General features: G+C 39.6%; 1 protein-coding gene across 2 annotated transcripts in view; it reads right to left on the reverse strand.

Moving 5' to 3' along the window:
* Positions 1–13,704, reverse strand: part of EVA1A (eva-1 homolog A, regulator of programmed cell death) — an 86,775-nt gene that overhangs the window by 58,285 nt on the left and 14,786 nt on the right. The gene's annotated exons all lie outside the window — the stretch shown is intronic.

Raw genomic sequence — 13,704 nt, forward strand, 5'->3', positions numbered from 1 at the left:
TCTGAGTGAACTCCGGGAGTTGGTGATGGATAGGGAGGCCTGGCATGCTGCGATTCATGGGGTCGCAAAGAATCGGACACGACTGAGTGACTGAACTGAACTGATATTTGTTTTAATTATGGGTTTTTTAATTGGCTTCACTGCTCTCTTCTCTTTTAGTTCTTATTTTTCTTTTTTTTTGTTCTCTTTTTTTATCTCTTCCCTTTGTGAGTGTGTGAGCTTCTTCGGACGTTTTTGTCTGTGGAGTATTGCTATTACCATTTGTCTTAGGATTTTATCTGTCCATCCATTTTTTGTTTGTACATTTGTTTGACTTGCTTTTTTTCTCCTTCCTTCTCTTCTGTGTTGTATGCCTTGTGGAGTCCAGAGCTACAGCAAAGAGCTGGGCCTCAACTGAAGGCCCAGTTCTGAAGTAGGAGAACTGAGTTCAGGACTCTGGACCAGAGAACTCCCGAGCCCATAGACCATCAACTGGTGAGAGTTCTCCAAAAGGCCTCCAAGTCAACACTAAGACTGCTGCTGCTGCTGCTAAGTCGCTTCAGTTGTGTCCGACTCTGTGCGACCCCATAGACGGCAGCCCACCAGGCTCCCCTGTCCCTGGGATTCTCCAGGCAAGAAAACTTGAGTGGGTTGCCATTTCCTTCTCCAATGCGTGAAAGTGAAAAGTGAAAGTGAAGTCGCTCAGTCATGTCTGACTCTTCGCGACCCCATGGACTGCAGCCTACCAGGCTCCTCCGCCCATGGGATTTTCCAGGCAAGAGTCCTGGAGTGGTGTGCCATTAAGGCCAGCAAGCTCCAGTGTGGAAGAGTCAGGCCAAAACATCAGCAAAACAAGAACACCAACACTACTCACTAGCAGACAGGCTGGTATGGCTATACTAGCGCATAGGCACTCCAAAACACATCACTGGATAATACAGAACTGCCATTCAGAGAGACAAAATCCAGTTCTGTCCACCAGAACAAAAGCACCAGTCCCCCCAACCAGAAAACCATCATGAGGCACAGGTCCAGCCCCACCCACAGTGGGCAGACTCCATAAATAAGAGGAACTATGACCTATCATCCTGTAGAAAGGAAATCCCAAGCACAGCAAATTAAAAACAATGGAAAAACACAAAAAATGTGCAGCAGATGAAGGAACATGGTAAAAACCTAAAAGACCAAACAAATGAAGAGGAAATAAGCAGTCTGCATGAAAAAGAATTCAGAGTATAGTAAAGATAATCTAAAATCACGGAAATAAAAACAGATTAATAGATTAATTAATAATTAATCTGGAGGCACAGATTAATAGAATGGAGGCATGGATTGAAAAGATACAAGAAATGTGTAACAAGGCCCTAGAAGAATTAGAGAACAGACAATCAGCAATGAACAATGAAACAAAAAATATACTAGAGGCAACCAATAACAGAATAACTGGGGCAAAAAGAATGAATAAGCAAGCTGGAAGATAGAATGGTGGAAGTAACTGAAACAGCAGAATAAAGAACCAAGAATAAGAAAAGATGAGAACAGTTTCAGAGACATCTAGGGAAACATAAGGCACACAAACATTCAAATTATAGGTGTCCCTAAAGAAGAAGAGAAAAATAAAGGGTGCGATAAACTATTTGAGAAGATTATAGTAAAAAACTTCCCTAACATGGGGAACGGAGAAGGCAATGGCAACCCACTCCAGTACTCTTGCCTGAAAAATCCCATGGACAGAGGAGCCTGGTAGGCTGCAGTCCATGGGGTCGCTAAGAGTCCGACACGACTGAGCGACTTCACTTTCACTATTCATTTTCACGCACTGGAGAAGGAAATGGCAACCCACTCCAGTGTTCTTGCCTGGAGAATCCCAGGGACGGGGGAGCCTGGTGGGCTGCCGTCTATGGGGTCACACAGAGTCGGACATGACTGAAGCGACTTAGTAGTAGTAGTAACATGGGGAAGGAAATAACCACCCAAGTCCAGGAAGCCCAGAGAGTCCCAAACAGGATAAATCCAAGGAGAAACATGTCAAGACACTTATTATACAAACTAACAAAAGTAAATACAAAGAAATAATATTAAAAGCAACAAGGGAAAATTTTAAAAATAACATACAATGGAATCCCCATAAGGCTATCAGTTGATCTTTCAACAAAAACTCTGCAGGCCAGAAGAGAGTGGCAAGATATACTTAAAGTGATGAAAGGGAAAAACCTACAACCAAAAGTCTTTACTCTACTCAGCAAAGACTTTGCTTTGTCAGATTCGGTGGAGAAATCAAAAACTTTACAGATAAGTAAAAGTTCAAAGAATTCAGCACCAATAAGCCAACTTTACAACAAATGCCAAAGGAATTTCTCTAGACAGGAAACACAAGAAAAAAAAAACGACCTACAAAAACACACTCACCAATAAAGTAAATGGTAAATGGATCATACATATCAGTAATTACCTTAAATGGAAATGGATTAAATGCTCCAACAAAAGACAGAGAACTGAATGGATTAAAAAAACAAGACCCCAATGTTGTTCATTATGAGAGATCCACTTCAGACCTAGGGACACATACAGACTGAAAGTGAGGGGCTGGAAAAAATTATTCCATGCAAATGGAAATCAAAAGAAAGTGAGAGTAGTAATACTGATCATAAAAAAATAAAAGTAAAATAAAGACCATTTCAAGAGACAAAGAAGGACACTACATAATGATCAAGGGATCATTCCATGAAGAAGACATAACAATTTTAAATATATATGCAAACAACATAGGATCGCCTCAAGACATAGGGCAAATGTTAACAGCTATTAAAGGGGAAATTGACAGCAGCATAATAATAGTGGGGACTTTACCACCCAACTAACACAAATGGACAGATCTTCCAGACAGAAAATTAATAAGGAAGCACAAGCTTTAAATGACATATTGGACCAGATGACCTAATTGGTATCTACAGGACATTTATCCAAAAAGACTAGACTTCACTATTTTGTCAAGTGCACATGGACAATTCATCAGAATAGATCACATCCTTGGTCACAAATCAAGCCTTCATTATTTTTAAAACTTGAAATTGTATCAAACATTTTTTCTGACCACAATGCTACAGGATTAGATATTAAAACAGGGGAAATAAATGTTAAAAAAATATATAGAAGGTGGTAAATACACTTCTGAATAACAAAGAAGTCATTGAAGAAATCAAAAAGGAATTTAAAAATATCTAGAAATAAATGACAATGAAAACATGACAACTCAAAACCTAAGAGATACAGTAAAACAAGTGCTAGGATGGAAGGTTACAGCAATACAAGCCTACGTCGAGAAACATCAATTACACAACCTAACCTTATACCTAAAGCATCTAGAATAAGAAGAACAAAAAAACTCCAAAAGTTAGTAGAAGAAGTAAAAAAAGATCAGAACAGAAATAAATGAAAAAGAAATGAAGACAATAGCAAAGATAAATAAAACTAAAAGCTAAATAAAACTAAAACTATGATAAACAAAATTGACAAAACATTAGCCAGACTTATCAAGAAAAAAAGGGAGAAGACTCAAATCAATAAAATTAAATATGAAAAAGGAGAAGTTACAACAGACAACACAGAAATATAATGGATTATAACAGATATTGTGAAAAACTATATGCCAACAAAATGGACAACTTCAAAGAAATGGGCAAAATCTTAGAAAAAGCATAACCTTCCAAAGCTGAACTAAAAGCTAAAAAATAAAAAATATGAATAGAACAATCACAAGCATAGATATCAAAACTTCAATCAAAAATCTTTCAACAAACAAAAGCCGAGGGCCAGATGGCTTTACAGGTGAATTCTACCAAAAGTTTAGAGCTAACACCTATACTGCTCAAATGCTTACAGAAAATTACAGAGGAAGGAAAGCTCCTGAACTCATTCTATCGGGCCACCAACACCCTAATACCAAAACCAGACAAAAATATCACACAAAAAAAGAAAATCACAGGCCAAAATCATGGATGAACCCAGATGCATTAAAAAATCCTCAACAAAATTCAGCAAACAGAATCCAACAACACTTTAAGAGGATCACACACCATGATCAAGTGGGGTTTATCCCAGGGATGCAAGGTTTCTTCAATATATACAAATCAGTCACTGTGACACATCGTATTAACAAATTGAAGATAAAAACTATATGATCAACTCAATAGATGCAGAGAAAGTTTTTGACAATATTCAACACCCATTTATGATTAAAAAAAAAAACCTCTCCAGAAAGTAGGTACAGAATGACCCTACCTCAACATAATAAAGGCTCTATACAATCCACAGAAAACATTATTCTCAATAGTGAAAAACTGAATGCATTTCTGCTAAGATCAGGAACAAGACAAAGGTGCCCATACTTGCCACTATTAGTCAACATAGTTTTGGAAGCCCTAGCCACAGCAATCAGAGAAGAAAAAGAAATAAAAGGAATCTAGATTAGAAAGGAAGATGTAAAACTCTCACTTTTTGCAGATGATATGAGACTATACATAGATACCATAAGGTGCCACCAGAAATTATTAGAGCTAATCAATGAATATAGTAAGGTTGCAGGATATAAAGTTAATACACAGACATCCTTTGCATTTCTATATACTAGCAATGAAAAATCAGAAAGAGAAATTAATCAAACAATTGCATTGACCATTGCAACGAAAAGAATGAAATATTTAGGAATAAACCTACCTAAAGGGACAAACGGAGAAGGCAATGGCACCCCACTCCAGTACTCTTGCCTGGCAAATCCCATGGACAGAGGAGCCTGGTAGGCTACAGTCCATGGGGTCGCTAGGAGTTGGACACGACTGAGCGACTTCACTTTCACTTTTCACTTTCATGCATTGGAGAAGGAAATGGCAACCCACTCCAGTGTTCTTGCCTGGAGAATCCCAGGGATGGGGAAGCCCAGTGGGCTGCCGTCTCTGGAGTCGCACGGAGTCGGACATGACTGAAGCAACTTAGCAGCAGCAGCAAAGGGACAAAAGACCTGTATGCACAAAACTATCAGACACTGTCAAAGTGACACGTCTTTGTGTCAAAGACGACACAAACAGATGAGGAGATATACCATGTTCTTGGATTAGAAGAATCAATATTTTGAAAATGACTACACTACCCAAAGCAACCTACAAATTCAGTGCAATCCCTCTCAAACTACCAATGGTATTCTTCACAGCCCTAGAACAAAAAAATTTCATAATCTATATGGAAACCAAAAGACTGAATAGCTAAAGTAATCTTGAGAAAGAAAAATGGAGATGGAGGAATAAACCTTCCTGACTTCAGACTATACTACAAAGTTACAGTCACCAAGACAGCACAGTACTGGCACAAAAACAGAAATGTAGACAAAAGGAACAAGATAGAAAGCCCAGATATAAACCCATACACCTTGTCTTTGACAAAGGAGGCAAAAATATACAACGGAGAAAAGAAAGCCTCTTCAATAAGTGGTGTTGGGAAAACTGGACATGTAAAAGAATGAGACTAGAACACCCCCTAACACTATACACAAAAATTAATTCAAGATAGATTAAAGACTTAAATATAAGGCCAGAAACAATAAAGCTCTTAGAGGAAAACATAAGTAGCACACTCCTTGAATAAATCACAGCAAGATCCTCTATGACTCACCTTCAAGAATAGAAATAAAAATAAACAAGTGGAACCTAATTAAGTTTAAAAGCTTTTGCATAGCAAAAGAAAACTGTAAAAAAGGTGAAAAGACAGCCCTCAGATTGGGAGAAAATAATAGCAAAGGAAAAAATGACAAAGGATTAATTCCCCCAAAATACAAGCTGATGCTGCTCAATACCAGAAAAACAAACAACTCAATCAAAGAGTGAGCAGAAGACTGATACAGACATTCCACCAAAGAAGACATACAGATGGCTAATAAACACATGAAAAGATGCTCAATATCACACATGATCAAAGAATTGCAAATAAAAAACACAGTAAGGTGTCATCTCACATCAGTCAGAATGCTATGCTATGCTATGCTAAGCCACTTTAGTCGTGTCCGACTCTGTGCGACCCCATAGATGGCAGCCCACCAGGCTCCCCCATCCCTGGGATTCTCCAGGCAAGAACACTGGAGTGGGTTGCCATTTCCTTCTCCAATGCATGAAAGTGAAAAGTGAAAGTGAAGTCACTCAGTCGTGTCTGACTCTTCGTGACCCCATGGATTGCAGCCTAACAGGCTCCTCCATCCATGGGATTTTCCAGGCAAGAGTACTGGAGTGGGGTGCCATTGCCTTCTCCGTCAGTCAGAATGGTCATCATCAAAAAATCTACAAACAATAAACACTTGAAAGGGTGTGGATAAAATGGAATTCTCTTGCATTGTTGGTGGGAATGTAAAGTGATTCAGCAATTATGGAGAACAGTATGGAGATTCCTTTAAAAACTAGGAACAAAACTACCATATGATCCAACAATCCCACTACTTGGGTTAATACCATGAGGAAACCATAATGAAAAAGACATACATACCTCAATGTTCATTGCAGCACTATTTACAATAGTGAAGATATGGAAGCAACCTAGATGTCCATGGATATGAATGGACATTCATTAAATGAATGGATAAAGAAGTTGTGGTACATATAGACAATGGAATATTACTCAGCAATAAAAAAGAATGCATTTCAGTCAATTCTAATCAGGTGGATGAACATACAGCCTATTATATAGAGTTGTCAGAAAGAAAAATAAATATTGTACATTAATGCATATATATGTAACCAGAAAGATGGTACTGATGAACTTATTTGTAGGGCAGCAATAGAGACGCAGACATAAAGAACAGACTTGTGGACACAGTAGGGAAAGGAGAGAGTGGAACAAATCAAGAGTAGCATTGGAGCATAAACATTAACATATGTAAAATAGACTTGTTCAGTCATTAAGTCATGTGCTACTCTTTGCAACCCTATGAACTGCAGCACATCAGGCTTCCCTGTCCATCACCAACTCCCAGACCTTGCTCAAACTCATGTCCATCTAGTCAGTGATGCCATCCAACCATCTCATCCTCTGTCCCACCCTTCTCCTTCTGCCCTCAGTCTTTCCCAATATCAGAGTACCCTGCAATAGTCAGCTCTTTGCATCAGGTGCTCAAGCATCATGCATCATTCTTATTCAGCATCATCCCTGCCAATGAATATTCAGGGTTGATTTCCATTGGTTTGATCTGGTTTGATTTCCTTGTTGTTCAAGGGACTCTCAAGTGTTCTCTCCAGCACATAATTCAAAAGCATCAATTATTAGACACTCAGCCTACTTTACAGTCCAACTCTCACATCTGTACATGACCATGCGAAAAACCATAGCTTTGACTATATAGACCTCTGTTGACTGTGATGTCTCTGCTTTTTAATACGTTGTCTATGTTTGTCATAGCTTTTCTTCCAAGAAGCAAGCATCTTTTTAATTTCATGGCTGCAGTCACCATTTACAGTGATTTTGGAGCCCAAGAGAATAAAATAGGTCACTGTTTCCACTTGTTTCCCATCTATTTGCCATGAAGTGATGGGGCCATATGTCATGATCTTGGTTTTTTGAATGTTGAGGTTTAAGCCACATTTTTCACTCTCCTCTTTCACCTTAATCAAGAGCTCTTTAGTTCCCCTTGGCTTTCTGACATTAGAGTGGTATCATCTTCATATCTGAGGCTGTTGGTATTTCTCCTGGCAATCTTGATGATAGCTTGTGATTCATTCAGACCAGCATTTCGCATGGTGTACTCTGCATATAAGTTAAAGAAGCAGGGTGACAATCTACAGCCTTGACATACTCCTTTCCCAATTTAGAACCAATCCATTGTTACCTGTCCGGTTCTAACTGTCGCTTTTGACCTGCATACAGGGTTCTCAAGAAACAGCTAAGGTGGTCTGGCATTCCCATCTCTTTAACAATTTTCCACAGTTTGTTGTGATCCACACAGTCAAAAGCATTCTTATAGTCAATGAAGCAGAAGTAGATTTTTTTGGAATTCCCTTGCTTTTCCTATGATTCTGCAGATGTTAGCAATTTGACCTCTGGCTCCTCTGCTTTTCTAAATCCAGCTTGTGTGTTTTGAGATCTTGATTCAGACACTGCTGAAGCCTAGCTTGAAGGATTTTGAACATAATTTTGCTAGCATGTGAAATGAGAGCAATTGTAAGGTAGTTACATTACAACATTCTTTGGCACTGCCTTTCTTTGGTATTGGAATGAAAGCCTACCTTTTCCAGTATTGTGGCCATTGCTGAGTTTTCCAAATTCTCTGGCATATTGAGTTCAGCACTTTCATGGCATCATCTTTTAGAATTTGAAATAGCTCCGCTGAATTCTATCACCTCCACCGGCTTTGTTCTGGGAATTTTCTGCATGACTCAGGGAACTCAAACTTGGTGCTCTATGACAGTGCAGAGAGATGGAGTGAGGTGGGAGGGAGGTTCAAGAGGGAGGGGATACATATACACCTATGGCTGATTCATGTTGATGTATGGTAGAAAACAACAAAATATTGTAAAGCAGTTTTCTTCCAATTAAAAATAAACTTTTTTAAAAAGAGAAAAAATAAGAAACAAGGAAACTATCAAATAATCAACCTAACCTTACATCTATAGCAACCAGAAAAAAATGAAACAAAAAACTCCAGGGTTAGTACAAGGAAATACTCATAAAATCAGAGCAGAAATAAATGGAAAAAAAAAAAAAAAAGAAAGGACAATAGCAAAGATCAATAAAACTAAAAGCTGGTTCTTTCAGAAGATAAACAAAATTGACAAACCATTAGCCAGATTCATCAAGAAAAAAGAAAAAAAATTTTTAATTTCAAAGAAATTAAGCCTTCCTGTTCAAGCTGGTGGAATAGAAGGATGTGTACTCATCTCCTCCTGAGACACCAACAAAATTACAACTAGCTGTTGAACAACCATAGACAGGAGGAGGCTGGAACCCACCAAAAAAATGTACTCCATATCCAAAGAGAAAGAAGAAGCTGCAGCATGACAGTAGGAGGGGGCACAATCACGATCAAATCAAATCCAAAACCTGCCAGTGGGTGAACCACAAACTGGAGAATAATAATACCAAAGAAATTTCCCCACTGTTGTGAAGGTTCTAAACCCCATGCCTGGGGATCCAACAAAGGGACTAGGAATCCCGAGGAAATCTGACCTCGAAGACTAGCGGGATTTGATTACAGGACTCCACAGGACTGGGGCTTCCCTAATAGCTCAGTTGGTAAAGAATCTGCCTGCAACGCAGGAGACCCTGGTTCAATTCCTGGGTCAGGAAGATCCCTTGGAGAAGGGAAAGGCTACCCACTCCAGTATTCTGGCCTGGAGAATTCCATGGACTGTATAGCCCATGGGGTTGCAAAAAGTTGGACACAACTGAGCAACTTTCACTTTCACTTTTCACAGGAATAGGGGAAACAGAGACTCCAGTCTTGGAGGGTACCAACCAAATCTTGCACACACCAAGACCCAGAGGAAAAGAGCAGTGACCCCCACAGTCTGCTGAACCAAAGCTAGTGTTGGAGGGCCTCTTGTGGAGGTGTGAGTTGGCAGGGGCTCACCACCAGGATAGGGGCATGGAAACAGCAAGACTTGAAGGTCCCCTTTGACATAAACCCTTTTGGACATCACCATTAACCCTACCATAGACCCCAGGGCTGGGTCACCTCAGACCAAAAAACTACCAGGGGGGGTGAACACCCTACCCATCACAGATAATTGAACTAAAACTTTACTGAGCAAGGCCCTGCCCACCAGAGCAAGACTCAGTTTTTCCCTTCGCCAGTTCCTCCCATCAGGAAGCTTACACAAGCCTCTTAGCCTCCTCCATCAGAGAGCAGACATAGGAAGCAAAAAGAAACAGTCTCACAGCAGCTAAAACAAAAATCATATTATAGAAAGTTAATCACAATGAAAAAGGAGAAAGTTATATCCCAGATAAAGGGACAAGATAAAACCCCAGAAAAGCAACTAAATGAATTGGAAACAGGCAACATTCCAGAAAAAGAATTCAGAATAATGATAGTGATATTGATTCAGGATCTTGGAAAAAAGAATGGAGGCAAAGATTGAGAAGATACAAGAAATGTTTACCAAACACCTAGAAAACCTAAAGAACAAACAAACAGAGATGAACAATATACTACAAGGAATCAATAGTAGAATAACTGATGCAGAAGAACACATAAGTGACCTGGAGGACAGAATGGTGCAAATCACAGCCACAGAACAGAATACAGAAAAAAAAGAATGAAAAGAAATGAAGACAGCCTGAGAGACCTCTGGGACAAAATTAAGTATGCCAACATTCGCACTATAGGGGTCCCAGAAGGAGAAGAGAGAGAGATAGGACCTGCGAAAACATTTGAAGATATAATAGCTGAAAAATTCCCTACCATGGGAAAGGAAATAGTCAACAAAGTCCAGGAAGCACAGAATCCCAGGCAGAATAAACCATAGGAGGAACACACTGAAACTTACATTAATCAAACGGACAAAAATTAAAGATAAAGAAAAAATACTGAAAGCAACAAGGGAAAAATGACAAATGACATACAAGGGAACTCCCATCAGATAATCAGCTGATTTCTCAACAGAAACTCCACAAGCCAGAAGGGAATGGCATGATATATTTAAAGTAATGAAAAGTAAGAACCTACAACCAAGAATACTCTACCCAAGACTCTCATTCAGATTTGATGGAGAAATCAAAAGCTTTTCAGACAAGCAAAAGTTAAGCAAATTCAGCACCACCAAACCAGCTTTACAACAAATGCTGAAGAAACTTCTCTAGGCAGGAAACACAAGAGAAGGGAAAGACCTATAGAAAAACCCAAAACAATTAAGAAAATGGTAATAGGATCACATATTGATAATTATCTTAAATGTAAATGGATTAAATGCACCAATCAAAAGACAAAGACTGGCTGGGCAAATGAAAACATGTGCATGTATGTACACCCACTTCCCACATCATTCTGATTGACCCCTCAAATTGCATGTAATTATTTAATATTGTTAAGTTAATCATGTTTCCATTGCAGCTTGCAATTGTAATTATCTTATTTTTTGTCCAGCTATTGATTGTGAATATACACATATACAAATCTAGAAAAATAGTACTGAAGAACCTATTTACAGACAAGTAATGGAGACACAATCACAGAAAACTAACCAATCTAATCACATGGACCACAGCCTTGTCTAACTCAATGAAACTAAGCCATGCCTTATAGGGCCACCCAAGATGGACAGGTCTTGGTGGAGAGTTCTGACAAAATGCGGTCCACTGGAGAAGGGAATGGCAAGCCACTTCAGTATTCTTGCCTTGAGAAACCCATAAACAGTATGAAAAGGCAAAAAGATATGACACTGAAAGATGAACTCCCCAGGTCAGTAGGTGCCCAATATGCTACTGGAGATCAGTGGAGAAATAACTCCAGAAAGAATGAAGAGATGGAGCCAAAGCAAAAACAACACCCAGTTGTGGATGTGACTGGTGATAGAAGTAAGGTCTGATGCTGTAAAGAGCAATATTGCATAGGAACCTGGAATGTCAGGTCCATGAATCAAGGCAAACTGGAAGTGGTCAAACAGGAGATGGCAAGAGTGAACGTCAACATTTTAGGAATCAGTGAACTAAAATGGACTGGAATGGGTGAATTTAACTCAGATGACAATTATATCTATTACTACGGGCAGGAATCCCTCAGAAGAAATGGAGTAGCCATCATGGCCAACAAAAGAGTCCAAAATGCAGTACTTGGATGCAATCTCAAAAACGACAGAATGATCTCTGTTCATTTCCAAGGCAAACCATCCAATATCACAATAATCCAAGCCTATGCCCCGACCAGTAATGCTGAAGAAGCTGAAATTGAACGGTTCTATGAAGACCTACAAGACCTTTTAGAACAAACACGCAAAAAAGATGTCCTTTACATTATAGGGGACTGGAATGCAAAAGTAGGAAATCAAGAAACACCTGGAGTAACAGGTAAATTTGGCCTTGGCGTACAGAATGAAGCAGGGCAAACGCTAATAGAGTTATGCCAAGAGAATGCACTGGTCCTAGCAAACACCTTCTTCCAACAACGCATGAGAAGACTCTACACATGGACATCACTAGATGGCCAACACAAAATTCAGATTGATTATATTCTTTGCAGCCAAAGATGGAGAAGCTCCATACAGTCAGCAAAAACAAGACTGGGAGCTGACTGGCTCAGGTCATGAACTCCATATTGGAAAATTCAGACTTAAATTGAAGAAAGTAGGGAAAATCACTAGACCATTCAGGTATGATGTAAATCAAACCCCTTATGATTATACAGTGGAAGTGAGAAATAGATTTAAGGGACTAGATCTGATAGACAGAGTGCCTGATGAACTATGGATGGAGGTTCATGACATTGTACAGAAGACAGGGAGCAAGACCATCACCAAGAAAAAGAAATGCAAAAAAGCAAAATGGCTGTCTGAGGAGGCCTTACAAATAGCTGTGAAAAGAAGACAAATGAAAAGCAAAGGAGAAAAGGAAAGATACACTCATTGAATGCAGAGTTCCAAAGAATATCAAGGAGAAATAAGAAAGCCTTCCCCAGTGATCAGTGAAAAGAAATACAGGAAAACAAAAGAATCAGATCAGTCGCTCAGTCATATCCAACTCTTTGCGGCCCCATGAATCACAGCACTCCAGGCCTCCCTGTCCATCACCAACTCCCGGAGTTCACTGAGACTCACATCCATTGAGTCAGTGATGCCATCCAGCCATCTCATCCTCTGTCGTCCCCTTCTCCTCCTGCCCCCAATCCCTCCCAGCATCAGAGTCTTTTCCAGTGAGTCAACTCTTCGCATGAAGTGGCCAAAGTACTGGAGTTTCAGCTTTAGCATCATTCCTTCCAAAGAAATCCCAGGGCTGATCTCCTTCAGAATGGACTGGCTGGATCTCCTTGCAGTCCAAGAGACTCTCAAGAGTCTTCTCCAACACCACAGTTCAAAAGCATCAATTCTTCAGTGCTCAGCCTTATTCACAGTCCAACTCTCACATCCATATATGACCACAGGAAAAACCATAGCCTTGACTAGACGAACCTTTGTTGGCAAAGTAATGTCTCTGCTTTTCAATATGCTATCTAGGTTGGTCATAACTTTCCTTCCAAGGAGTAAGTGTCTTTTAATTTCATGGCTGCAGTCACCATCTGCAGTGATTTTGGAGCCCAGAAAAATAAAGTCTGATACTGTTTCCCCATCTATTTCCCATGAAGTGATGGAACCGGATGCCATGATCTTCGTTTTCTGAATGTTGAGCTTTAAGCCAACTTTTTCACTCTCCACTTTCACTTTCATCAAGAGGCTTTTGAGTTCCTCTTTACTTTCTGCCATAAGGGTGGTGTTATCTGCATATCTGAGGTTATTGATATTTCTCCCAGCAATCTTGATTCCAGCTTGTGTTTCTTCCAGTCCAGCGTTTCTCATGATGTACTCTGCATATAAGTTAAATAAACAGGGTGAAAATATACAGCCTTGATGTACTCCTTTTCCTATTTGGAATCAGTCTGTTGTCCCATGTCCAGTTCTAACTGTTGCTTTCTGACCTGCATACAAATTTCTCAAGAGGCAGATCAGGTGGTCTGGTATTCCCATCTCTTTCAGAATTTTCCACAGTTTATTGTGATGCACACAG

The sequence above is a fragment of the Bos mutus genome, chromosome 11 (assembly GCF_027580195.1).
Source record: "Bos mutus isolate GX-2022 chromosome 11, NWIPB_WYAK_1.1, whole genome shotgun sequence".
Taxonomy (NCBI): domain Eukaryota; kingdom Metazoa; phylum Chordata; class Mammalia; order Artiodactyla; family Bovidae; genus Bos; species Bos mutus.